Source organism: Zootoca vivipara, chromosome 12 (assembly GCF_963506605.1).
Source record: "Zootoca vivipara chromosome 12, rZooViv1.1, whole genome shotgun sequence".
Classification (NCBI taxonomy): Eukaryota; Metazoa; Chordata; class Lepidosauria; order Squamata; family Lacertidae; genus Zootoca; species Zootoca vivipara.
This window is the reverse complement of record NC_083287.1, coordinates 3,393,593-3,418,869: the sequence shown is the minus strand read 5'-3', so window position 1 is coordinate 3,418,869 and position 25,277 is coordinate 3,393,593. Positions and strand designations below refer to the sequence as shown.

The 25,277-nt window shown below is 44.1% G+C and overlaps 1 protein-coding gene across 4 annotated transcripts in view; it reads right to left on the bottom strand.

The window, feature by feature from the left end:
- The window catches only part of EGFR (epidermal growth factor receptor), a 155,326-nt gene that overhangs the window by 60,520 nt on the left and 69,529 nt on the right, over positions 1-25,277 (bottom strand). The window contains exon 2 of one of the 4 annotated variants that reach the window (XM_035101353.2): positions 6,830-7,134. The exons of 2 other annotated variants lie outside the window; for them this stretch is intronic. The gene's annotated coding sequence lies outside the window, so the exon portion shown is untranslated. Of the gene's footprint in view, positions 1-6,829; positions 18,262-25,277 lie in introns of those variants that run through there. One more of the 4 variants, XM_060280548.1, reaches the window with a different exon arrangement.

The following is a 25,277-nucleotide window of genomic DNA, read 5'->3' as shown; positions in this document are numbered from 1 at the left end:
GTGGTTTTGCGCATTCTAATAGTATAAAACATGCTTCCTTAAAGTAAAATTGTTAGTATTTTTTAGCTGGGGAACTTTATCTGTTTCTCCTACTGGAGATGTGTACTGTACTGTAAAACACATTTCAGTCAACTGTACTGTATCTAGCTGTCTTTGCTTAAAATATTTTAAAGCTTGTTTTCTATGGAACAGTATTCAAATGACTTACAAATCACACCCTAAAGCAATAAAAAGCAGCAGCAAAGCAATATAATCATTTACATATTAAATCGGGAGTGAAGTGATGAAACTTCTATAGGATCAATAGCAGTAACAATTTAGCAACAAGGAAAGTAAAACCAGAAAGCCCACCAAAAGCCTTTACTGCTTTGTGTTTCAGTCATCAACATAAACCTCAAGATGCCCAATGTGTAAGGTTTATTGGTTTATTGCATTATTGCACTGACATGGTTTTGGCTGGGAACCCAAATGTATTCCAAGAGATCCAATTACTCATTTTCATTGTGTAATGACTAATAGCTCTACACGTTAACAATTAAGGTTATTATGGGTAACGGGGGGGATTAGTGTGTGTCTCACATTCTATTATTACCTATACAGCAAAGGCAGAACCACACACACACACACACACACACACACAGAGAGAGAGAGAGAGAGAGAGAGAGAGAGAGAGAGAGAGAGAGAGAGAGCTATTTTTAACTTATTTAAGAAGAAAAGCACTTAAGTTCATCTATGTGAAATGCAAATTGTAATTTTGTATATGACCTGCTTAACTCATCAAAGCACTTACTTTGCCAGGGGTGGGGGGCTCAATTCTCCAACCAGGTAGAAGGCTATTTTTATATATCTAAAATTAAAACAGTGCTCCAATTCATGTCAACCACAATGGTGGAAAGAGACCTGTGTATAATCACTGCCAGGTGCCCAGTGCTGCAAAGTCCATTTTTTTTCTTTACTGGGGAGGGGGCACATTATCTGCAATATTGCTGGCAAGAAGTCAGCCATGCAGACAGAGACCCCTAGTTGTTTGCCTCGGCAACCAGTCACCCAGACCAATTGAATGCAGAGGATCTAAGAGCCTTCTGGCCGACCTGGCTAGCTAGGATCACTTCTGTATCAACCAACAGGTCCAGAGACTCGCAGAGTGGTGGTATCAACACAAAGGTCCTGTTACAAGCTCTTGATGCACATGTAACCAACTGCAGAGAAAGAGACCATGATCTATCAATGCATCAGAGGGGACACATGGGCACATGCAGGAAAAAACATTATGTCTGAGTGGCTGTTGGGGCGAGTTAAACAAGTTTTGGTGGTGGCCAACTTAACTTTAAAAGGGGCTAGATAAAATTCACAAAGTTTAAGGATATCAATGGCTATTATTCATGATGGCTATATGCTGCCTCAAGGAAAAGAGGCATCATGCTGGGAGAAAGCTGTTGCCCTCGTATCACCCTTATGGGCTTGCCATTGAGGCCACTGTGGGAACAGGATGCTACACTAGCGGCTTCCTGTTCTGGTCTGCAAGATGGTGGCAGCTCTCCCACTAGCGGGAGAGACTGAGGCAAGGGGAGGAGAGCTTCCTGAGGGTGGAATGCTCTCTGTAACTCTTGAGGGTATTCAGGAGGCTGGGGTACCCGCGGATGTCCTGGAGAACTCCTCTGCCAAGTGTCAGGTAGAAGGGGGAGGGGATGCTGGGTCTCAAACTCCCTGTCAAGATGCCCGTCTCCTATAATGGCCAGGCACCTTTACAATTCAGAATATTGGATTAAAAACTGAAGGAGTGGTCCATTCAAGATGTTACTAACAAGCTGCCATTTTAATTCGACTATCAAATAGAAGGAATAAGGTCTGGTTTACAATTCCTGCCATAGCAGATAATGGATAAAAGAGAGGTACCGTAGTGTTATTATTATTTTTACCACTACTATATATGAGGGTTAAAATCTACCTTCTCTGGCTTAAAAAACACTTTAAGTAAGGTTCATTAAAAGAAATTTATGAGGCTGGATGTTTGTGAGCTAAAACTGGGTGTGTGAAGATTTGAGGTACTTTGATAATTGCTTTAAGACGGTGAAGAAGGGGGTTGGGGTTGGAGTTGTGGGGAGAAGAAGAACCCACCTCTAAATGACTTGATGGGACTTTGAAAGACTATAACATCTAAAGATTCAACCCATCTTTCCCCCATCTACCTCTTTTCCCCTTTTCTTCCCAATGTCTCAACAAATGAAACTGATTTGTAAAAATGTTACGAGAGATATTGCACATATTTTTGTATATCAAGAAAATCTTTAATAAGAATAAATGAATTAAAAGTAAATGATGATGTTATAAATACAGATTACAATTTGCAATGCTGAGGGAGGATTATCAGGTCTGTCGAGAGCAGGAGGAACTCTCAGGAAAAACTGTAAATGGTCTAGTGGGGGAATCTCTCATGGTTGGCAACATCGACATGGATTTGGATTGTAAGGAGGAGAGGAAGAAAGTGGAATAGCTATCTGAGGAAATATGATCTCCTCCTTTGTGAAGCAGAGTCAGATGTGTGACCTTGAGATTCCTGAGGCTCTGGCTGGCAGCAGATCTTCTGAGCCAAATTGGAGGACTGTTTGTGGCAAAAATCAAAACATGGACAGTTATTGAAAGAGGCTTGTGAATGGAAGGAGTTTGACAAAGTGGACTGGATGATTAATAATTAAATTTAATATAATCATGGATTGTAAGCAATATGCATGCACACATAAAGAAAAAAATGTGTATACATGTGGGAATTGAAAAATGGATTTTTGATGAATAAAGTTTTATAAATTAAACATATTTAAAACCATTGTAAAAATAAGAGAATTGTTGGGAATGTGGAGTTTTAAAGATAGAATGGGATTTTGAAGCAGCAATAAAATGAATTTATGGACACGTCAAAGAATGGACATGGAAGCCAGTTTTATGGGGGAAATGGTTTAAATTGTAGTAATCCTATATAATAAAGTCCAAGTTGTCCCTGCGTCCAGTTGTCCCGTGTGTCCCTGGGGTACTGCGCATGGGCCCCAGGGACACAGGGATTGGACAGCAGAGACGACGTACACACACACGCGCACGCTCTCCCCACCCCCCCACCCCTCTGCCAACTGCCGCTCCCGGCCGGACAAGCGCTAAAGAGCGAGGAGGAGGAGGAGGCTGCTTTAGCCCCCTTCCCCCCCCCTATGACCAGTAGACCAAGGGGCTCAGTACCTTGGATGCCGGTCTAGTGGGACATGACGGCAAGCAGCCGCCAGGAACTGCCACCTCTCGGGCCGGGGGCAAAGGCAGGAAGCGGCGCCGGGGAAAGAGAGCTGCCACTCAGCGCCTCGCTTGCCTTCGCCCCGGCGGAGGCTCCTTCGGGCCAGGCAGCGGCGCCAGGACTCGGGCCGGAGACACCGGGGAAGCGGCAGAGACACCGGGGAAGCGGCAGAGTCACCACTGCCATGTGCAGCTGAGGAGGCGGCGGGCTGAGGAGGGCGGCCCGGGCCGAGGCGGCGGGCGTCGAGCCGAGGGGGCCGCCGGGGAGGCCGCCTCGAGCTCCGGGCTCCTTCCTTCCTCCTCCTCCTCCTCCAGCAGCAGCAGCAGGAGCGTGACAATGGTGGGACCCCCTCCTCCCATCTCCCGGCAGCTCCGGCCGCCCCTCGCGGCTCCTCACGGGCGTCGCCATAGCCGCTGGCCGGCTGCTGGAGGAGGAGGAGGAGTAGGCTCGCTGGCCCTGGGATCCACCCACCGCCGCCTCCTTTCCGCCCCTTGGCTGCCTGAGCCCCGACACCTCTCCTTTTCTGCCGAGACACGCGCTCTAGCGCCCATTTTTAAACGGGCTGAATTCCACTAGTTTGGTATAATTTGTTAAAAATTGAAAATCAGTAAAAAGATTTTTTTATATAAAAAAGGATGCTGGACTAGAACAGGACTTTGGTCTGAACCAGCAAAGCATTTTTTACACATTTTAAAGGAATGTTGCTAATAGCAAAACTAGTAAAATGTGTTTCTTCTCTGAAGTGAAGGCCTGGTGCAGTAGCTATTTATCAATGCTTACTACATTTTCAACATTCAGAACTCTTTCAATCTTTAACTAAGGTCAGAATACAGCGTTCATTCTTTCAAATGAATCCTCACACATAACCTTGAATTGACTAGGGCAAAAGTAACAAAATGTTTTTGATGTCTCATTTTGTGTTATCACTTTCACATATAATGTCACAAAGATACTGTTTCACGGCACAAGAATGACCAGTCTGATTAAAAGAACGACTACAGCATAAACTGCAGAATTGGCAACTCCACAGAATGCCCTGACAGATTACATTTCTACAAAATGGTTTCATTTCAAATTCTAGCACATATCTACATTTTTTTTAAATCAGACTGTAAGAACGAAACTGAAAAACACACACAGTGTGAAATTTCAAATGTAAAGGGGGAAAGCATATGAAGTAGAATCTATTTTGATATCTATGCAAAGAGAAAAGAACATGCTCCACCTTCTTCTGGAAGCAGAAAGATATAGCATCTGAACCCAGCATGTCACATTCATTTGCACACTGGATAGAGTTGCACTCTTATGTCTTTACTGTAACTGTCTGAACAAATTTATGAGCAAAAGGGTGCCTGGGTCTTCTTGTCAGCTAGCTACCCTCATTCAGAGTGCTGCTGGACATGGGTTTGCCCAAAACATATGTGACCTCTGGAGAGCAGGGGTCACAGCTCTGACCAGAGAGAGACTGGACCTACTTCTCTCTTTCTCTGAAAGGTAGAGAATATTGAAGAGCAGAACTCTTCTGCAGAACACTTGAAAAGGGAATCACTGAAATCACACCTAGAAAGGGAATATTAGATTTAGCCTAGTACAGTTGTACCTTGGACGTCGAATGGAATACATTCCAAAAGTTATTTCTACTTCCAAAACATTCGGAAACCAAGGCGCAGTTTCTGATTGGCTGCAGGAAGCTCCTGCAGCCAATCAGAAGCTGCAGAAGCCACGTCGGACGTTCGGGTTCCAAAGAACGTTCGCAAACTGGAACAATCACTTCTGGGTTTGCGTCGTTTGGGAGCCAAAACGTTTGTATTTGCCTTAGCAATTCCTATTGGCTTGGAGCTGCAAAAGCCTAAAATGCTGCTTGTTGCCGCAGCAGCCTCTCTGCAGCCGCCTGCTGACTGGAGTCGCATATGCAACATACCACATTGGCTGCAGCCTCTCTGTTGGAACAAGATCTTGCAATGCTCTCAAATTCTGTGTTCAGAAGAACCTCCATCATTGGTTGCACCCCTGAACTGATTTTGAGTAAGGGCTACGAATACAAACTGCCTTTAGCATAGTTGGACTTTGGGACCATTGGACAATGCCCTGTATTGCTAATGTCTTGTTGATCCACTGCTGTTCGCTAGCTGAATAAATACAATTGCTTGCACAGATCTTAGAAGTTTATGCATGCTGAGTGAACACTATGCTATTCAGACACCCAAATTGGAGTCCAAGATTTCTCGGGTGGAGACTTGATCAAAAACGTAAAAGAGGAAGAATTTCTCCTAGACATTGAAGTCAATCTAGATACTGATCCAAGGGCTACATCTGTATGCAAATAAGGAAGCTCAAAGTTCCTGTGGCAAAATAGTATGAAGAAATATTGCAGCCCCTCAAACATGCTGCCATTAACTATATACACTTTGTGGACATGTATATAAAAATAATAATTGTATCATGAATGACCTCCAAGCACATCCACACCCTTTGCTTAAGAGTGCACATACAAAAGTTTCCTGAGAGTTTTTCCACAGTGAAGCACCACTGAGTTCTAAAAAGAAATTTCCTATCTCTCAGCTCCAGTTCTCTTCCCGATTCTTCACAGATTGACACCTCTGAACCTATGTTAATGTTCAATGTGCACAATATGCATTACACGTACACAATATGCAACACTGGCAGAACAACACCAGTACCTGGGATTTAACCCTTGGCAGCCATGCCACCAGAGGACAGTTAGGCTGAAATTACTCTGGAAACTAGGAATGTGGAGTAAAATGGTGGAGATCTTGTCAAAAATTGCCAAACCATGAGTTCCAGGGTCAATGCCAGGGTCAATGCCAAATGTCATTTACTGTTTTGCTATGGTACTGATAATACTTCAGACTAATCCTGCATCTCCCCAATGCAGCATAGCAGAATGAGAAACAAGATACTGCCTTAGAATGCAAGTAACAGCAAGCAGAGTTGGAAATAAGTTGTTCACAGAAATGACTACACTGGTACCTCGGTTTACAAACACAATTGGTTCCGGAAGTCTGTACTTAACCTGAAGAGAACTTTCCCATTGAAAGTGAGGGAAAGTGGATTAATCCGTTCCAGACGGTCCGTGGAGTATTTAAACTGAAGCGTACTTAACCTGAAGCGAACTTTCCCATTGAAAGTAAGGGAAAGTGGATTAATCTGTTCCAGACGGGTCCACGGAGTAGTCAACCTGAAGCGTACTTAACCCGAGGTATGAGTGTAATTGGTTCCGGAAGTCCGTACTTAACCTGAAGCGTACTTAACCTGAAGCAAACTTTCCCATTGAAAGTAATGGAAAGTGGATTAATCTGTTCCAGACGGGTCCACAGAGTACTTAAACTGAAAATACTCAAACCAAGGCGTACTTAAACCGAGGTATGACTGTATTGCTGTGCTTCCTCCTTGCTGAAGGACATCTTGAATAGAACAGGCAAAATACATTTCACTTGTATAGCAGTTTTTATGTGGCGACAAGAAAACTGAATTGTGAAAACAATATGATCTAGTGCTGCACCTGTCTATTTTACACACCTTATATATTCATACCTGTGCCACAATTGCCTTCTTCAGCAAATGTATCTTTTCTGTTGATCCGTGTGCAGCATTTGTTATGCGCAGGGTAATTGAAGGTGTGGCGTAGACTTCAACCCCCGAACATGGAGCGTAGAAAACCAATCACATTTGGCTTCCTTTGTTGTATTCACAGGGTCTTAAGAGACATCTGCTGGTCAAAATATGAATGCCGTCTATTCTCCGCAGCATACACCATTTCATTCTTTGGGGCCCTCGGAGTGGGCGAATGCGTCAATGAGGGTAAGCTTGGCACCTTCTCCAGAGGACTACCGGTATTGCTGAAGGACATAAATTTGAGCCTCTCAGAATTGCTAATCAGCATTCGTCGCTCCAAAACAGGTAAATGTGCTCTTATCAGGCTCTCAGCTTCGGGGCACAAGGGCCCTTGTCCGGTAAAGGACACCAGGAGGTATCTCTACCTCAGACCTCCTGGCCCTGGCCCTTACCTTATTCACCAAGACCGCTCTTGCCTGGCTAGACATCAATTTACCTGTAGCCTCCTGGCCATGGATTTTGCAGCCCATTCCTTTAGGATTTGGGCCTCCCCGCAGACTGGATTAAGGCTATAGGCCGTTGAAGATCTAATGCCTACAGAAGATACAACTGGAAGAAAACCTCAATAACCACACCCTGTTGCTCCTTCATTTTCAGGCATCCCTGCAATCAATTTCTGGTTAGTGGGACACAGCATAGCCCATTTGGCCCGCATGTGTGCCATCGCTACTGGCACAGAAAGCTGCCTGGGGCTCCCAAAGAATGTTGATGTGGTATGAAATGACATGAATTCATGCCCATTGTGATGGCCAGAGCTGCATTACATGCCCCTTCTAATGCATTGGTTGTTCAGCTGGGGTTGGTTCTAAGGAAGGGCATTGACCTAACCTGGAACTTCAAAGAGGACTTTGACAAGCTTGCTGCCCTATACCCAGACTTAACCTTATTCTGGCCCCAGCTTTTGGAGAGGTGTTGTTGGCGTGAATGTCGTTACCCAGTTGCAATCAATAGTGCTGGAAAGAAAGCTAACCGTGCAGTTGCACAGAAGGTGCAACATTTGAATGGCCATGTGATACAACACCCTGCCATCACTTTTGACCAGGAAGCCTTGTTCCATGATGGTGTTCACCTTTCTGATTTTGGAAATAATCCCCAGGTGAATGATATTGGAGATGACATCAGAGATTGGTTGCAGGCGTGAAGGTGTTGGCAGTGAGCCATTTGGGCTCGAGTGGCGGTTAGGCATTGGGTAAGCCTTTGTTTAATGGTGGGGAGGTTATAGCCTCCGCCTGCCCCTCCTCAATAAGGGCATCCTGCTAAAGGGATCTGGGTGTGTGTGTGGATCCTGTCTGATGCCTGGATGTGCGCTAGGGCCATGCAACAACCCCAACGGGGACGCCTCATTTGATGTAAGTCAAAGGGCTCCTCCTACTGGTGGGTTACCCTTAGTTGGACTCCCTGCAGACAGGCGGGAGTTGAGATATAGTCTGGCTTCACCCAATGCCAAAGCCAAACTGCTCACATCTGTAACCAATAAAGTTGTGGCCTATTTTATCCCATAAACCTAAATACTTGAGTCTGTGTGTTTATTATCAAAGGGAACTTCAGGGCCTGGGGCCTTGACACGCAATTGAGCTGGTAACACAAGAATGACAATGAATCTGTGATTCATTTCCTTTTTATTCAGAATTGAGGTGTTCTGTACATTACAATTTCCTGTTCAAACATCACCTAAGCACACTCTTGTCTTGTGCAAAGTTATGGGAGGCTCTCAATTCAAAATGCAAACACAGCAGGACATCAAACTACCCATATCTGCGTCAGAGCTTGCTCTGTGAGCAACATGTAGAGGCACAATCTTCCTCCTGGGTTCACTATCTCAAACTATTCAGCACTCTACTCATCTTGGTCCCAAGCCTCTGCTTTCTTTTCTGTCACTCTTTGGCTAATAATTAATCACAGCTAACCTGACAGACTTAATATTATATTTATAAGCAAAAACAGTGTTTAGCAAGCCAAATGCAAATATTGGCTTGGCAAAAGTAGGGAGAAGGGGAAGAGGAAGTGGTTCTATGGTCAGTGATTTGCTGTTCACATTTAATTACAAGTTTCAAAAAGCTAAATGAAAAAGCTTGCTTCTCTGACTTCTATAAGCAGCAAAATCCCTAAAGTACCTCCATCCTTGTACATCTATAAAAACAGAAAGACCTGTTCAATCTCGTCTCACCCATCCCTAAGAAGCAGATAACATACTGAAAACAAAACTCCTCCACACAAGATACCTAAAAACCTATGTCTGTGCCAGCTTATTCCTTGCCGTGTAGAGCCATAGTTTTATGTTTCTTCCAGACGACCTTGAGCACAGTTCAAATAAGATTGTCATGGAGCACAACCAACAGATCCCAAAAACTGCTTGCATGTGAATCACAATTTGTAAGCAGCGAACCATGAGGTTTGCAGTTATTGCCTGGAACATGTCTATGACAACCACAGCTGCTCTCTCACTTGAATTTGACTTTGGCAAGCCTTCACTGGGAATAGAATTCCTCAGCTGAGGAGGCTGGTTTTTTTATTGTTATTCATAGAGGGGTTTGTAGCGTAATTTTCTCTTGTGTGTACAACTTTCACTTTGTCTCCACAGCCAGAATGGGATGCTTCATGGCTTCCTCTAGAAGTTTAGGTTTCATGTATGGATCCAGTAGCTAATGGTAGCAACTGGGAAATGTCAAGTGCTACTTCAAACACTGTAGGTGAGAACTCACAGAAAACTGTCTCTTCTGAGAGGAGGAAGAATCTCTTGAAATTGCACTGATTGTACAAGTTAAGCACTTGCATGAACTGTTATTTGTCCAGAAAAGCTTCGTTGGAAAACACCTGCCTGCTTCAGATCAAGTTATAATATAAAAACATACAGAAGATTCCTCCTCCCATCCTCCTAACGGAACAAATCATTTGAACAGAATGGATACATGGACCTTGTATTTTCCACTACACAGATTGTTGGGGAAAGAGTTATGACTTCGAAGTACAGTCTATCACTTCACAGACTCAAAAGGCACGAACATGTCCCTTCAAGTTTTACTGTGGTTTGCTGATTATCTGCACACACGGCAAGGAGAACAATGAGTCATCTTTGAAGGAGAATCCATTTGGAAAGTGGTCTGTAAGCACCTGGGCTCTTGGTTTTATAGTGGGACACCACTGGAATAAAGAACAGCATCTCTCTGCATACACGGGGCAGGGCCACCCTCTCCCATAAATGTCAATACAAAAACAGGAGGGGTGACCAATAAGTGGAAACCTCAGTTAGTCCACTTTTCAGCTAACAGCAGTATCAGATAAAAACAAGTGCATGCTGATTTACAGGCAAAAACCATTTGAAATTTGAAATAAATTTGTTTGAACACCTTCAAAACATTAGTCAGGCTACTACCACTAATGCTCACAGTTGTTTTAAGACATTGTACTGCCTGAAGTGGAGCTTAAGTGGTGCCCCCAAAACTCTTAAAGAGTAAGCAGATCTCAATTCCTGCCTTCATCTTTGAAACTACCCTATGGCAGCCTTTCCCAAGCTTGAGTTGTTCAACTTTTTAATGTTTTACTTATGATTATGGAAAAGTTTTCATGCTGTAGGCTGTTTTCAGCATGGTTTTAACTATGGAAAGATGGCATACAGATAAAATGATGATGATGATGATGATGGATAGTTTAATCATGAGGCATAGCAACTTTCTCCCTCTCCCTTTGTCCTTCTCAGTTATAGCAATAGCTCCTGTATACATTTCATTTTTTCTCTCATGGTTCACTTGCAAATACAACTTTCTCACGCACATTTCAACTTTTAATTTTACTATTTCTATCTCTCCCCCCCCCAGCAATGTACACATCCCCAGTGCAGTACTGCTGTTTATATTTGGGCTAACCCTTGGTAGATTGGTAGCCCTATGTATGCTATGATATAATAGTCAGAGGCCAAAATAAAGAGTCTGTGAGAAAATATTTTTTTATAAACCCATCCAGTTCTCTTCTGACTCTCTGTATCACAACATCGTTGCACGGTGGGAAAATTGCACCTAAGCAAAGCATGCTTACACCTGAAACAACAGAATTTTTAAATTGTCTTTAGTCCATAAAGGTCATGACTTGCTTGCAAAAAAACAACACACTTCATATATTAAAAGATGCTGCTTTATTTAAGCTGGGCAACCTTGCTGTTTTGCTTCCTTATATGCTGTCTCAGGGTCATTTCCTTATTAGCACTCCTTCAACAGTAACTGCAGCTATCAAGCCCCTTTTATTTTATGCCAGAAATATTATTTTTCCCCCTTCCAGCTTTGATAGAGATTAAAAGGAAGAGTATTCCATAGCTCAACATGCCACAGAGAGAACTGTTATTTTGAATTGTGCATGCATTTTTACAAGCTGAACTTATTACCCAAACATAATAAATCATTTCTCTCCTTTGGGGATGCACCTTGACTTCTTTGCATGGGATTTATAAGCAAAGAAACTAAAAAATCTAGTTCCTAGACATCCTTCCTCTCCTTCACAGCCTAACCAAAGAGTAAATGTTGCTGAAGGGTTTTTATACATTTCTGCTACTCTAACTACAATCAGATCAATTACAAAGTTAAACTTTTGTTTATTTAATAAATTCATTTAACTTGAAGTGTTATGATCAGTTTATTAATACAGCTTGCTCCAGATCTAATGCAGAACAAGCTGCAGCCCGGCAAAAGAACACATTACATAGCATTGCCACCAGCAATTTGTAGAAGGGGTGGGGCATTGTCCACATTATTACAAGCACACAATCTACAAGGTGCCAGAGACTATGCCAATGTAGAGGGAGGCGGTCAGCACCACGGAGAGGGGGCTCCAGGATGCAAGGTTGGAGCCCTCGCACCACCCAATTGCGCAGGGGACTGAAATGCAAAGAGGGGAGGTGGAGGCTAGAGGTGTCCAAGTTCTTATGCTGGGGTAGAAACTGGAAGGGGGCACTCCTGGATCTGCTAGTGACTAGGGCAGTCATGGAACTGTTTGCTCTTCACTGTACATAGTATGCACAATAAACCTGTAAATAACCAGGTTGGAGTCCTGCGTGGTTACTCATGAGCAACCACCCCACGATCCTTACACAGGCCAACACAATAGCGGTGTGTCATTTCCCTAAATGATAGGCTATATTTTATTCTAAATCTACCTAAAGACGCTAACTTCCTAGAAAAGATACAGATTATGAATCATTATATGGCTCATTACAATTGGGCAAGCAACACTATAGTATTTCAAAAAGTGCAGTGCAAAGAGACTGTTTGTTTGTTTGTTTGTTTGTTTGTATGCTGCACATGCCCCTCTGGGCAGCACAAAGCATAAGAACATACTTGTACAATAAAAACAAAGAGGAACACTTGGGGGAAGCAAATGCCATTTCCTTTCTCTGCATACTTGCTAACTTCAGTTATTATTCCTGCCACTAATCCCTTAATGAAAAACACAGAAGGCAAAAAACAAAACAAAACTAATAATAACATTACCAGATAAGCCTGCAACGAGCAAACAAATATTCCAGAGAAGTCATTTCCCTAAATGATAGGCTATATTTTATTCTTAATCTACCTAAAGACCCTAACTTCCTAGAAAAGATACAGATTATGAATCATTATATGGCTCATTACAATTGGGCAAGTAACACTATAGTATTTCAAAAAGTGCAGTGCAAATGTGGAAACACATACAGAGAGAGAGACAGATCACTCTACAGGTTTTTGTTGAAAAAAATGCACCACTGAATAAGAATTTCAAAATGGCGCCTAGAAATATCTGTAGAAAGGATTCCATACATGAAAATAAAAATATGAGATATGCTGAAGCTAAAAGAACGGTATAACTAGTTCTGAGTGCCCAGGAGGACTTTGACTTGTTTTTCTCAGAAGGCTGGATGCACACACACCCCCAATACCACACTGCAAACTGATTTTGACACTGAGGGGACTTTCAAAAGCTACAAGGCATCACCAGGTGGTGAAAGTTCAACTGGGCAGCCAAAACCACTGAACACACTTAAAGTAGGTTTTTCCAATGATGACTATCAATTTGACCTTGCATTCTGATGAGATGGCTACTGACCTGCTCTAATGGGTTAAGGGTTAAATATACAGAAAATTTAAAGTACCGGTAACATAAATTGTCAAACCCAAAGAACAGAGGACAGGGTTTGTGGACTGGTAAACAGAAACCTTATTTTCTGTGACAGTTTTCACTGCAAAGAGGTAAAGAAACTGCCTATTGTATTTAATGTGCAACATCATCATTACAGATAGTTCTCCACGCTGTGAAATGGACCTCATTTAAAACGAGGTCACTGATTAAAGTAATGGCTCAAAGGACTTCTACAGTCATACTCTGTGGCCAGAACAGGAGCAGCTGAGTTTCCTCAAGATTCTGATCTCAAGATTTTGTCCACAGGAAGTTCTTGAAGTGTCGAGGTCTGATTTATAGTTATAAAATTCTGGTGTTATTTATTTGCAAGTAGGCTAAAAAGAGTACTGTGTGAGATTCACTGCTTGGGAGACCTGCTGTTTCATGTAATGAAGATATAGGAAACAGGAAAGCGATAACTTACTTTGACTTCCTAATTCTGGACTAGTTACAAAATGCATACAAGTATACAAAGTTTTGTGGTGATGGGGCATAGACAAAAAATTGCAGCTCATGGTTCCTCCTGGCTTTGAAGGGGGGGACGACTTTTTGCAGTACCCTCCAGTGTTGGTCCTCCCTTCAGGCCATGAGGCTCCAGTTTAGATTCTAGAGTCTCTAGCAAGGAACTGGGAACTGGTTCAGAGCTCATGTTGTTATACATAAGCTTAAAAGCCAATAGCTCAGCAGGCTGTATATAAGATGTCTTGGGTCTTCAATACATGAAAAATAATCCACCAGAAATTCACTGGAGTGAGTAGTAAGCAGATTGATTTTTTTTCATTTAAAAGGTTAATCAGTGATCTTGAACTACATGGCTCCTTGAGCAGTGTGTACCTACGGTCACTAAGAGTCATGGTGCTCCCTTCTGTGCTATGCCTCTACATCATGCCCTTTAAAAACTATTGCCAAAGAAACTGCTTCAAAGCTTGTGTATTCATTAACTTTGATGAGAAAAAAAACTAATTAAGTCAGGTGGTATTTTATTAGCTCATCAAGTTATTTTCCAGCAATAAGAGTGCTCCTACCAGAGTGTACCTCAGACAGGTATGAACAAACCTAGTTCTAGTAATATCAAATAAAACTATCTGCACAGGAAATCCAAAAACTGCACTAAGAAAAGCTGAGTCCTACAATTTGTAACAATTATATTTGTATATACCCGTGTTTCTCATATTATAAGACATGTCTTATATTTATTTTTTCCTCAAAAAACACACACTATGGCTTATTTTCAAGGGATGTCTTATTTTTTTCCTCCTCCTCCTGCCGCGGCCGGCATTGCTGCTGCGCCTATCACTATGTCTTATTTTCGGGGTATGGCTTATATTCCTTGAATGCTTAAAAATCCTGCTATGGCTTATTTTATGGGTATGTCTTAAAATATGAGAAACAGGGTACATAATTTAGTTTGGTTTTGCTACTTATGGGGCAAACACTGAAGCTGGCTGTGTTTGCGTGTCACAAGAAGAGCTATACCACATGACTCTTCTGATTGTATATTCTGGTTCTAGTTCTGTTAGCTCACTTGTACCAAATTCATATGGACAATTTTGAACATATTTTACAATTAAGCAACCAGGACCTCTCAGTATTAGGGTTGATGACTTGCGTTACAGATCTCTGCAAATGTCAATGAACTGGACTCTTGCCTCCTCCAACGTCAGCACTGACCAAAATGCAGGTGTTCTGACTAAGCCTGTTTGAATTCTATTTGTGTATCTGTCGAAAGAGAATAAACACTGGTTGTTCTTTTACCATCTCTCTGCAAATGTAAATACTGTATACTAAAAGGCTGCAGAAAATCAAAGTTAGTGGAAAGGGCTGTGTCTATTTGCTTATGGATTTTCTTGCTATACTGTATTGCTAATTCTACTATTTAAAAAATCATGCCGTTTGGAAAGTACCCTTAAACAAAATGGCTGCCACTACCGTTGGCACATTAAATGCAGGAGTGGTGCGCCCTGTTTCGTCACTTGAGGTAAAAAAGTGCCGCTTTGCCCTGCTGCTGCTGCTGCTCCCTCCACCACCAACCTGCTCTTGCCGCCATCTGCTCTGCTGCGGAACCCTGCCCCATCCACTGCTGGTGGAGAAGTGGCCGCCATTGTTGCCGGTTTTGGGCAAGATCAGGACGAATTGGGGTGAAATATCTCACAAAATAATGCGGGATCTTGCCTAAAATGGCTGCGATCTTACCCCAAAATCAGTGCTGGTGGTGTTTCACTGCCAATGGCCGGGGGGGGGGGCAGGCAAGGCACCTATGGGCATGCCACCTGGGGAGCTTCTGCCCCTGAAGCAGCAGCCTCACCTGTCTCATCTGACTGGGCTGGCTCTGATTAAATATGTAAACCTTTTTTTAGAAGCTTAAAAACCAAATAAATGCAACTGATCTGTAGGGGAAAGGAAGGCCATCTATACCACAGTGATTCATGAACACAGAACTTTTCTAGGCAGTATAAAGATTGATTAATGGGTTCAATTCTTGGCATCTCTATGTAAAACAGCCCCAAACAACAGAGCTTGCAAAAACCTACCGGTAGGAGAAATGTTGCCAGTGAGAGTGCTGGACTAAAGGAACCAATTGCATAGTGCAATCAATGTCAAGCATTCAAAACCAGTTGATCAGAAATAACAGTAGGACAGAAAAATGTGTTGCACAATTAAATGAGGACCATGAAGCAATAGCACCTTCAAATCTCTGGGTTCTACTAGTTGTTTGACTCCAGTCTTTGAGCTTGGCTTCAAAATCTGGTCACCACAAGTAAAAATGTTACATGCTACCAGGAAGTAGACAAGGAAAAAATATTGCAATATTTTACCGAATATGACTACTTCCAACAGCTAAGTTGGAATGACATTGGCTGTCTGGCAGCTAGTCTTCACAAGTAAAAAAAAAAATACTGGGTCTAACGCGACTGTTTCTAGGTGAAAGCATTTCCTGAGGAATTTAAAAAGTGAATTAGGATTCATTCAGATTTTACATATCCATGTCACTGGATATTTGTGAAAATAGCCCACAGCACTCTAAAAATGTTTCTCAGCCAACTTGTCATGAATCCACACATTTCCATAGATATCAGTAACATAAATTATGGGAGAGAGTCACTGACCCAGAAGGTAACAAGTCTTAGGCTTTATAGTGTTCTGAGATGTAATATGCTTCCAGAGAGCCACGGGTGAATTGGAAGGGAAGAAATACAATTGCTGGTTGTACACTGAACCAAGAAGTGGTCAATTTGAAGACAACTTCCTACCTATGGCTGTATAGAGATACCTCAAAATGAGGGCCTATAAATCATGATAAAGAATATTGCTCCACCAATGGAGATATACAGGATCCTCCAGAATCATGCCAATATGCACAGCAAATTCCATGGTCCACTGTTCTGCACTACTTAGAAGGCAAGAGGCTCTAAACCAGGCATCCCCAAACTGCGGCCCTCCGGATGTTTTGGCCTACAACTCCCATGATCCCTAGCCAACAGGACCAGTGGTTGGGGAAGATGGGAATTGTAGTCCAAAACATCTGGAGGGCCGAGGTTTGGGGATGCCTGCTCGAAACACTAAATCCAAGAGTAGTGGATAAGTTTAGGAATAAGCTCCTTCAAGAGGAGCATTCATCAGTAATAAGTGCTAAATCTATATGGCCATATGTTTCACCAGCTTAAGTTGAAAATGCAATAAGAAAGCAAGAGTGGAGATAATTTTATCCTCCACTGTATTTCTACTGCAGAACTGCCAATAACACTTTTGGGAGCAATTAAAATGGTGGGTAAGAGGAGAGGAGTAGGGGAAACACCCTTTCCCCAGCACCATTGCCACAAAGTGGGAGTTCCCTGTGGCTAATTAAAAAAAATATTGGGAGATTTGTGTCAAAGAGAAATAGCAATGCAGTAAAGCCATCTTAAAATGGCAGTTCTACTTATCTTGAATATAGGTGTACCGACCTCCCAAAAAAATGGAAGTTCAATGTTTAGAATAACCTCTAACACCACTCCAAAGCTTTGCTATCAGATATGGTTAAACTGTCACCACAAAACTACTCCAAGTGTGAATACAGAAATATGCACTGTTAAACCCATTACACAGTTAAATCACCCACCACTGATTACAACTCTACCAGTGTGACCTACATGCCTAATCAGGTACCACCCACATTAAATCGTAAATGAAAGGAAGTTGTTATTCAAACTAATTGCTCACAAAACAACAAATGAATCACATGCATCTGTAGTCACTCTTACGCCCAGTCTATGAAACCACAAACCAAGAATAGGATGGACTATTCTGCCAATTTCACTCATCTTGAATCAATTTCCTGAAAAACACATTACTTTTTCTAGACAATTCATGACTAGAAGAAATTCTTAAAGGATATCTTATAAACTACAGTCATTACCTCACACTTTTTTCCAGGCAGGGAAGAAGAGAAATCATACAAATGTTTGAAACCTATTCATATGCACATTTCATCATAACCATTTTATTTATTTGATTCCAATTATGAATAGCTTTGGCTAAAATATCTTGAAGCAATTTCACAATAAAAACTTCAAGAATAAAAACAATTAGAACACAACTCTCTCTCTCTCTCTCTGTGTGTGTGTGTGTGTGTGTGTGTGTGTGTAAACAAAGTTAAATCCAATACAAATATAGATGACTGTAAATCATGTTTTGCCTCAGATAAATATGTATTGTATTATTTTGCTATTAGTCTGATTTCTTGTAATATTCAACGTGCTGGGAAAAATAGGTCATCAACTACTCAGTTCCAGCGGTTTGTATAGTTTTTTTAACCTGAGCCAATGGAATTTAACTAACAGAATGAGGAAGAATATAAATCAAAATAAATAAGGATGGTTAATTTTGTGTATCTGCAGTTACTATGGCACTTGCTACATATCTTGGTGAATTATCATTGTAATCTTTAATAGTAGTATAAAGTAACTGAACTATTTTAGATAATACTACATCTGCATATATTTAAATTATTCAACCTTCCCCCAAAATGGTTTTTATTTTTGTATGATTTTAAGATTTCTGGAAATATTGCAGCTCTATTTTTAATTAAATTTGTATACTGCCCTTCATCCAAAGATCTCAGGGTGGTTCACAGCAGAAAAACACAAAATATATAATAAAAGCAAGAACAAAAACGAAACAATAACACCCCTCCCACAAGCTATTAAAATTTGTGCATTATACAGTTACTAGTGGATTTTAGCCCGTTTAAAAACGGGCGCTAGAGGAAGCGGCCTGCCGGGACTGGCTTGGCGGTGGCGGGTCTTCCCGCCACCACCAAGCCAGTTCGCAGCGGGGGCTTTTCGCCGTTTGCCTTCCCCTGAGGGGGAGGCAAACGGCGAAAAACCCCGCCGCGCCGCAATTCGGCTCCGGGACTGGCTTGGCGGTGGCGGGTCTTCCCGCCACCGCCAAGCCAGTCCGCAGCGGGGGGTTTTCGCCGTTTGCCTTCCCCTGGGGGAGGCAAACAGCGAAAAACCCCGCCGCGCCGCAATTCGGCTCCGGGACTGGCTTGGCGGTGGCGGGATGTTCCCGCCACCGCCAAGCCAGTCCGCAGCGGGGGCTTTTCGCCGTTTGCCTTCCCCTGGGGGTGGCAAACGGCGAAAAACCCCGCCGCGCCGCAATTCGGCTCCGGGACTGGCTTGGCGGTGGCGGGTCTTCCCGCCACCGCCAAGCCAGTCCGCAGCGGGGGCTTTTCGCCGTTTGCCTTCCCCTGGGGGAGGCAAACAGCGAAAAACCCCGCCGCGCCGCAATTCGGCTCCGGGACTGGCTTGGCGGTGGCGGGATGTTCCCGCCACCGCCAAGCCAGTCCGCAGCGGGGGCTTTTCGCCGTTTGCCTTCCCCTGGGGGTGGCAAACGGCGAAAAACCCCGCCGCGCCGCAATTCGGCTCCGGGACTGGCTTGGCGGTGGCGGGTCTTCCCGCCACCGCCAAGCCAGTCCGCAGCGGGGGCTTTTCGCCGTTTGCCTTCCCTCGAGGGGGAGGCAAACGGCGAAAAACCCCGCCGCGCCGCAATTCGGCTCCGGGACTGGCTTGGCGGCGGCGGGAAAAAGGGGAGGAATTCCTCCCCTTCTTCCCGCCGCTGCCAAGCCAAAGCGGGCCTCCCTCCGCGCCCGCTGCCGCTTCGGCTTCCTCGGGTTCCCCGAGGAAGCGCCGTCCCATGCCGGAGGTGTGCGGCAAGGCTGCCGGGGGGGGGAGCGCTTCTCTCCCCCGCCGCCTCACCGCGCACCTCCAGCATGAGACTGGGCTTCGGAGCGGCGGTTGGCGGAGCGGCAGTTGGCTGTTCCCTGTGTCCCGAGAGCACGGGTCCAATCCCTGTGTCCCTGGTTGTCCCTCCGTCCAATCCCTGTGTCTCTGGGGGACATGCGCAGTACCCCAGGGACACACGGGACATCTGGACGCAGGGACAACATGGACATTATTATATAGGATTATATAGGACTAGTGGATTTTAGCCCGTTTAAAAACGGGCGCTAGAGGAAGCGGCCTGCCGGGACTGGCTTGGCGGTGGCGGGTCTTCCCGCCACCACCAAGCCAGTTCGCAGCGGGGGCTTTTCGCCGTTTGCCTTCCCCTGAGGGGGAGGCAAACGGCGAAAAACCCCGCCGCGCCGCAATTCGGCTCCGGGACTGGCTTGGCGGTGGCGGGTCTTCCCGCCACCGCCAAGCCAGTCCGCAGCGGGGGCTTTTCGCCGTTTGCCTTCCCCTGGGGGAGGCAAACGGCGAAAAACCTCGCCGCGCCGCAATTCGGCTCCGGGACTGGCTTGGCGGTGGCGGGTCTTCCCGCCACCGCCAAGCCAGTCCGCAGTGGGGGTTTTTCGCCGTTTGCCTTCCCCTGGGGGAGGCAAACGGCGAAAAACCCCGCCGCGCCGCAAATCGGCTCCGGGACTGGCTTGGCGGTGGCGGGTCTTCCCGCCACCGCCAAGCCAGTCCGCAGCGGGGGGTTTTCGCCGTTTGCCTTCCCCTGGGGGAGGCAAACAGCGAAAAACCCCGCCGCGCCGCAATTCGGCTCCGGGACTGGCTTGGCGGTGGCGGGATGTTCCCGCCACCGCCAAGCCAGTCCGCAGCGGGGGCTTTTCGCCGTTTGCCTTCCCCTGGGGGTGGCAAACGGCGAAAAACCCCGCCGCGCCGCAATTCGGCTCCGGGACTGGCTTGGCGGTGGCGGGTCTTCCCGCCACCGCCAAGCCAGTCCGCAGCGGGGGCTTTTCGCCGTTTGCCTTCCCTCGAGGGGGAGGCAAACGGCGAAAAACCCCGCCGCGCCGCAATTCGGCTCCGGGACTGGCTTGGCGGCGGCGGGAAAAAGGGGAGGAATTCCTCCCCTTCTTCCCGCCGCTGCCAAGCCAAAGCGGGCCTCCCTCCGCGCCCGCTGCCGCTTCGGCTTCCTCGGGTTCCCCGAGGAAGCGCCGTCCCATGCCGGAGGTGTGCGGCAAGGCTGCCGGGGGGGGGGGAGCGCTTCTCTCCCCCGCCGCCTCACCGCGCACCTCCAGCATGAGACTGGGCTTCGGAGCGGCGGTTGGCGGAGCGGCAGTTGGCTGTTCCCTGTGTCCCGAGAGCACGGGTCCAATCCCTGTGTCCCTGGTTGTCCCTCCGTCCAATCCCTGTGTCTCTGGGGGACATGCGCAGTACCCCAGGGACACACGGGACATCTGGACGCAGGGACAACATGGACATTATTATATAGGATACAAATAACCTGACGGCCATTTTTACATGCCATATTCACAAATCTTTTAATTAAAGAAACAAGTAAACAGACCTTTTTCATGTGCAATGAAGAGATATGCAATAGGCAAACATTTGCCAAAGCTTTTTGTACTTAATCAACTGAAGTAAACCCAAAGGGCAAACACTGTAAAGGGCAGGAACATACAATTTAAACATCTCCTAAACGTTATGAGAAATGGCTTTTTAAAAGCCAGCACATGCTAGCACAGAACTGGTTGCGCACTGGCCTTTTAAAACTAGATATAAATGGCTGTATGTTGATACCTGCTACATTAAAACAATTTTTTTTAAAAAGTTTTGCTTCATTTCAAAACCTCATTTCATAACCTCTTTAAACAGCAAGTTTATAATTCATCTGTAAGAATGAACAGGAAACCCACCAGATTAGCAAGACTATTTACTAAAACAAGAGTATTTCACAGTTACTTGTTGTGGCATCTGTTTTAATTAAAATAACCAGAAGACTCCCTTGTGCCTCCCCCATTCAAGACATGCCCCATTCAAGTAGCATATCGGATATACTGTAATATAAAAGTAAATGGAGGAGTGAGGTGGGTGTTTAGTTGATCCTATACCAAACTGTGAGGTGTGGGCCCCCCCCTCTGTCAATGGAAATTGTAGTTCCAAATGAATAAATGTTATCACCAGATGTCATCCTTTGGGACTCACATTAGGAACCAGGTTTTCCCTTGCAATGCAGAACGTTGTTCAAGTGCGTGGTAAGCTCAATGAACAGTATGTTCTTTCTTAGTAATGTGAAAAACAAAACATTAAATGGCAAGATTTAAACCCTCAAGTGATATACATTTCCCATTCTGTCTTGGGCCCAGTCTTATTCAACATCTTTATCAATGACTTGGATGATGGGCTTGAGGGCATCCTGAGCAAGTTTGCAGATGACACCAAATTGGGAGGGGTAGCTAATACCCCAGAGGACAGGATCACACTTCAAAATGACCTTAACAGATTAGACAACTGGGCCAAAGCAAACAAGATGAATTTTAACAGGGAGAAATGTAAGGTACTACACTTGGGCAAAAAAAATTGAAAGTCACAAATACAGGATGGGTGACACCTGGCTTGAGAGCAGTACATGTGAAAAGGATCTAGGAGTCTTGGTAGACCAGAAACTTGACATGAGTCAACAGTGTGATGCAGCAGCTAAAAAAAGCCAATGCAATTCTGGGCTGCATCAATAGGAGTATAGCATCTAGATCAAGGGAAGTAATAGTACCACTCTGGTCAGACCGCACCTGGAGTACTGAGTCCAGTTCTGGGCATCACAGTTCAAAGAAGGATACTGACAAGCTGGAACGTGTCCAGAGGAGGGCAACCAAAATGGTCAAAGGCCTGGAAACGATGCCTTATGAGGAACGGCTTAGGGAGCTGGGCATGTTTAGCCTGGAGAAGAGAAGGTTATGGGGTGATATGATAGCCATGTTCAAATATATAAAAGGATGTCATATAGAGGAGGGAGAAAGGTTGTTTTCTGCTGCTCCAGAGAAGCAGACACGGAGCAATGGATTCAAGCTACAAGAAAGAAGATTCCACCTAAACATTAGAAAGAACTTCCTGAGAGTAAGAGCTGTTCGGCAGTGGAATTTGCTGCCAAGGAGTGTGGTGGAGTCTCCTTCTTTGGAGGTCTTTAAGCAGAGGCTTGACAGCCATATGTCAGGAATGCTTTGATGGTGTTTCCTGCTTGGCAGGGGGTTGGACTGGATGGCCCTTGTGGTCTCTTCCAACTCTATGATTCTATGATTCTGATCTCCATTTACAAACACTTGCTTAGTTCTACTATATTGGTCAGGCAGGCAATATAAATATGAAAACGGAACTTGTAGGAATATGTTGTGGAACATGCCAGAAAACTATCACATGTTAAGAGCAATGGTTTTCAAACCTTATACCTCTTGTGTACACTTTCCACATTTGCCTGCCTGCTATAGAAAGCCTCCAAGGGACTCTGAATCATGTCCTAAGGCACACACTCAGTTCATACCATTCCACATGCACTGGGGATAAAACACAGCCAATAATCCTCTGTGACTTAAAACAGCCTATGGCTCTGTTTGTTGGGTTTTGCCTGGATTCTGAGCATGCCACTCGGTACTGGTTTGAGATAGTCACATATTTATACGGTGTATGGTTGCCTTTGTTTAATTTAGCCTTAGAGGGTTCAGCTCCAGTACATGCAAAACCTGCCTGCTTTCTTCCTGCAAAACAGTACTGGAAGAGGACAGTTTGAAGCGAGAAGGTGGTGTCTGTGCTAATGCAGAGCCCATCCACTGGTTTTTAGCTTCCACCAGTGCCTTTTACTCTTTTATTGGGATGCCCTTGTGCTCATGGAATAGCTTTTGAATAGGCCTGGGCGATATATCAATATATCACCCAGGACTGGTATGAGGAACAGGCTGCAATGTCGGCTTCACTCAGCGGTATATCGCTGGTGAAACTGCCCTCGCTCCTCTAGCAAGTGTTGCCAGCAGAGGGACTCGGGAGCAGCGATATATCTCTGGATGAAGCCACCGTCCCACTCTGTCCCACTCTGCCCTCATACTGCGTAGAGGGAGAAAAAAGCTGCATCGGTGAGGCGCCAATACAGCTTGTTCCTCCCTGTGGCAATTTCACCCGGCGCCAATGCAGCTTGTTCTTTCAACATTGCGGTATACTGCCAGACCGCTATGTTTGGCTGGTGATATACCGCAATGTTGAAAACCTGGTACTGTATTGCCCAGCCCTACTTGTGAAGTGTTCCAGACACTATTCTTGTTGATTCACCCCCCCCCAAACAACCCTTCCCATACCTTCCACCCTATTCTGAAGGGTCATCTTGTAGAGGGGGAAATGAGCAAAATCTGGCTTGCCTCTCTTCCATTAAGAGAAGGATCTACTTGATCAAAAGCCCAAAGGTCCCAATATCCCTGCATAATGAACTTGATCCTTGGGCTTGTTACATCTGGATTGCACTCCCACCACAACATCCAATAATAAGCTACCATGAGAAAATGTTTCAGGGGAGGCCATCCACTGAAGCATGACTGCATCCATATATTGTTATGGCAAGTCATAATTAAATGTAAGTCAGATGTTTCCCTAAAATCTGAGTTATGGATGCAAGAATAACCTCTCCTCACTATTCCTCCCTCAGATCTACTTTCCCAGCATGAAAGCAAAGCAATTAAAAAACAAAGAAAAAATGCATCTAGAGTAACCCCATCATCTAACAGCAGTGACACATCTCATCCATGATCAGATCCATGTAGTCCAGTGTTCCTTTTCAAACATCTCTCCACAGGCAAGAACCTTTGTACATCACAGATTCAGGCATATGGTAATCATCAGGCTCTGATAATTAAAAGCATAATATCGGCATAAGGCCTTAAGGCCAACAGTAATTTGTAGCAAAACCTTCAGTATAATAGAAGATTCTGAAAGCATATTTTAATTAATCCACTCAAATGTCTCAGTATTTTAGCTTAAATTTTGCATTGCAGATTTCTGTGAAAGTCAATGAACCCGACTGTCACCAGCAATGACCATGACATGGATGATGTAACTAAGATTGACGGAGTGCCTTTTATCTATCATGTTTAACAAATATTGGATGTTCTTTCGGCTGTAGTTTGCAAAGGTAAGCACACAAAAAAGCTAAAGGAAATCAAAGTTGCTGAGTAAATATGAAAAAGAGCTATTTGTTTATGGATCTTCTTAATGTATTTCCAATTTAGAGTATTTCAAAGCTTTTTAAAATGTTGGGTTGTCATTCTCAGGCACAGAAACACAAAAGTTTTAGAATATCACACCTGCAAATGATCTGTATTGCAATTTTCTCTCTGCTGAGCATAACAAAGTGGTGATTTGCTTCTTTCAAAACCCTGTCTTTTATCAGAAGACTATGCTTTCCAGCATTTTCAATATTGCTTGCAGAGATATCTAATGATGATGATAATGAGCTAAGCCTGCTTTTAATTGAATTTGCTTGAGGTTGAAATTGTTTGGATGACTGCAAGTCTCCAACATAGGTAACTAGAAATCATTTTATAATCTCAGCTAATGAGAAACCCAAATAGTGAAGATTTTGAATATTTCACACTTTACCCGAAATCTGTATGCTCTCCCCAAAAGAAATCATTAGCAATAAAGTTAATTGCTGCACAATTTCCAATAGTTTTTTTTTGCAAGATATCCATTCATACTGGTATTTTTCAAATGATAACTTTAGTTTGCCAACTCATCATACTTTATCTCCCTCTTACCAATTGACTAATGTATTTTAGGGATTACATCTTGATAAATTCATTGCTAGAGATGTTGTCTGATATTTTAACACCGCAATGAAGACAGATCAAGCACATTATTCCCTTACATAGTCAAGATGTGCAAATATTATCTCCATTAATTTCAAATTAACAGCATGGGTATAAAGGGCACTGTATTTCTGGAATTATTATTAAGCCTTAGGATAAAATATTCCACTCTTTGTGTATTGC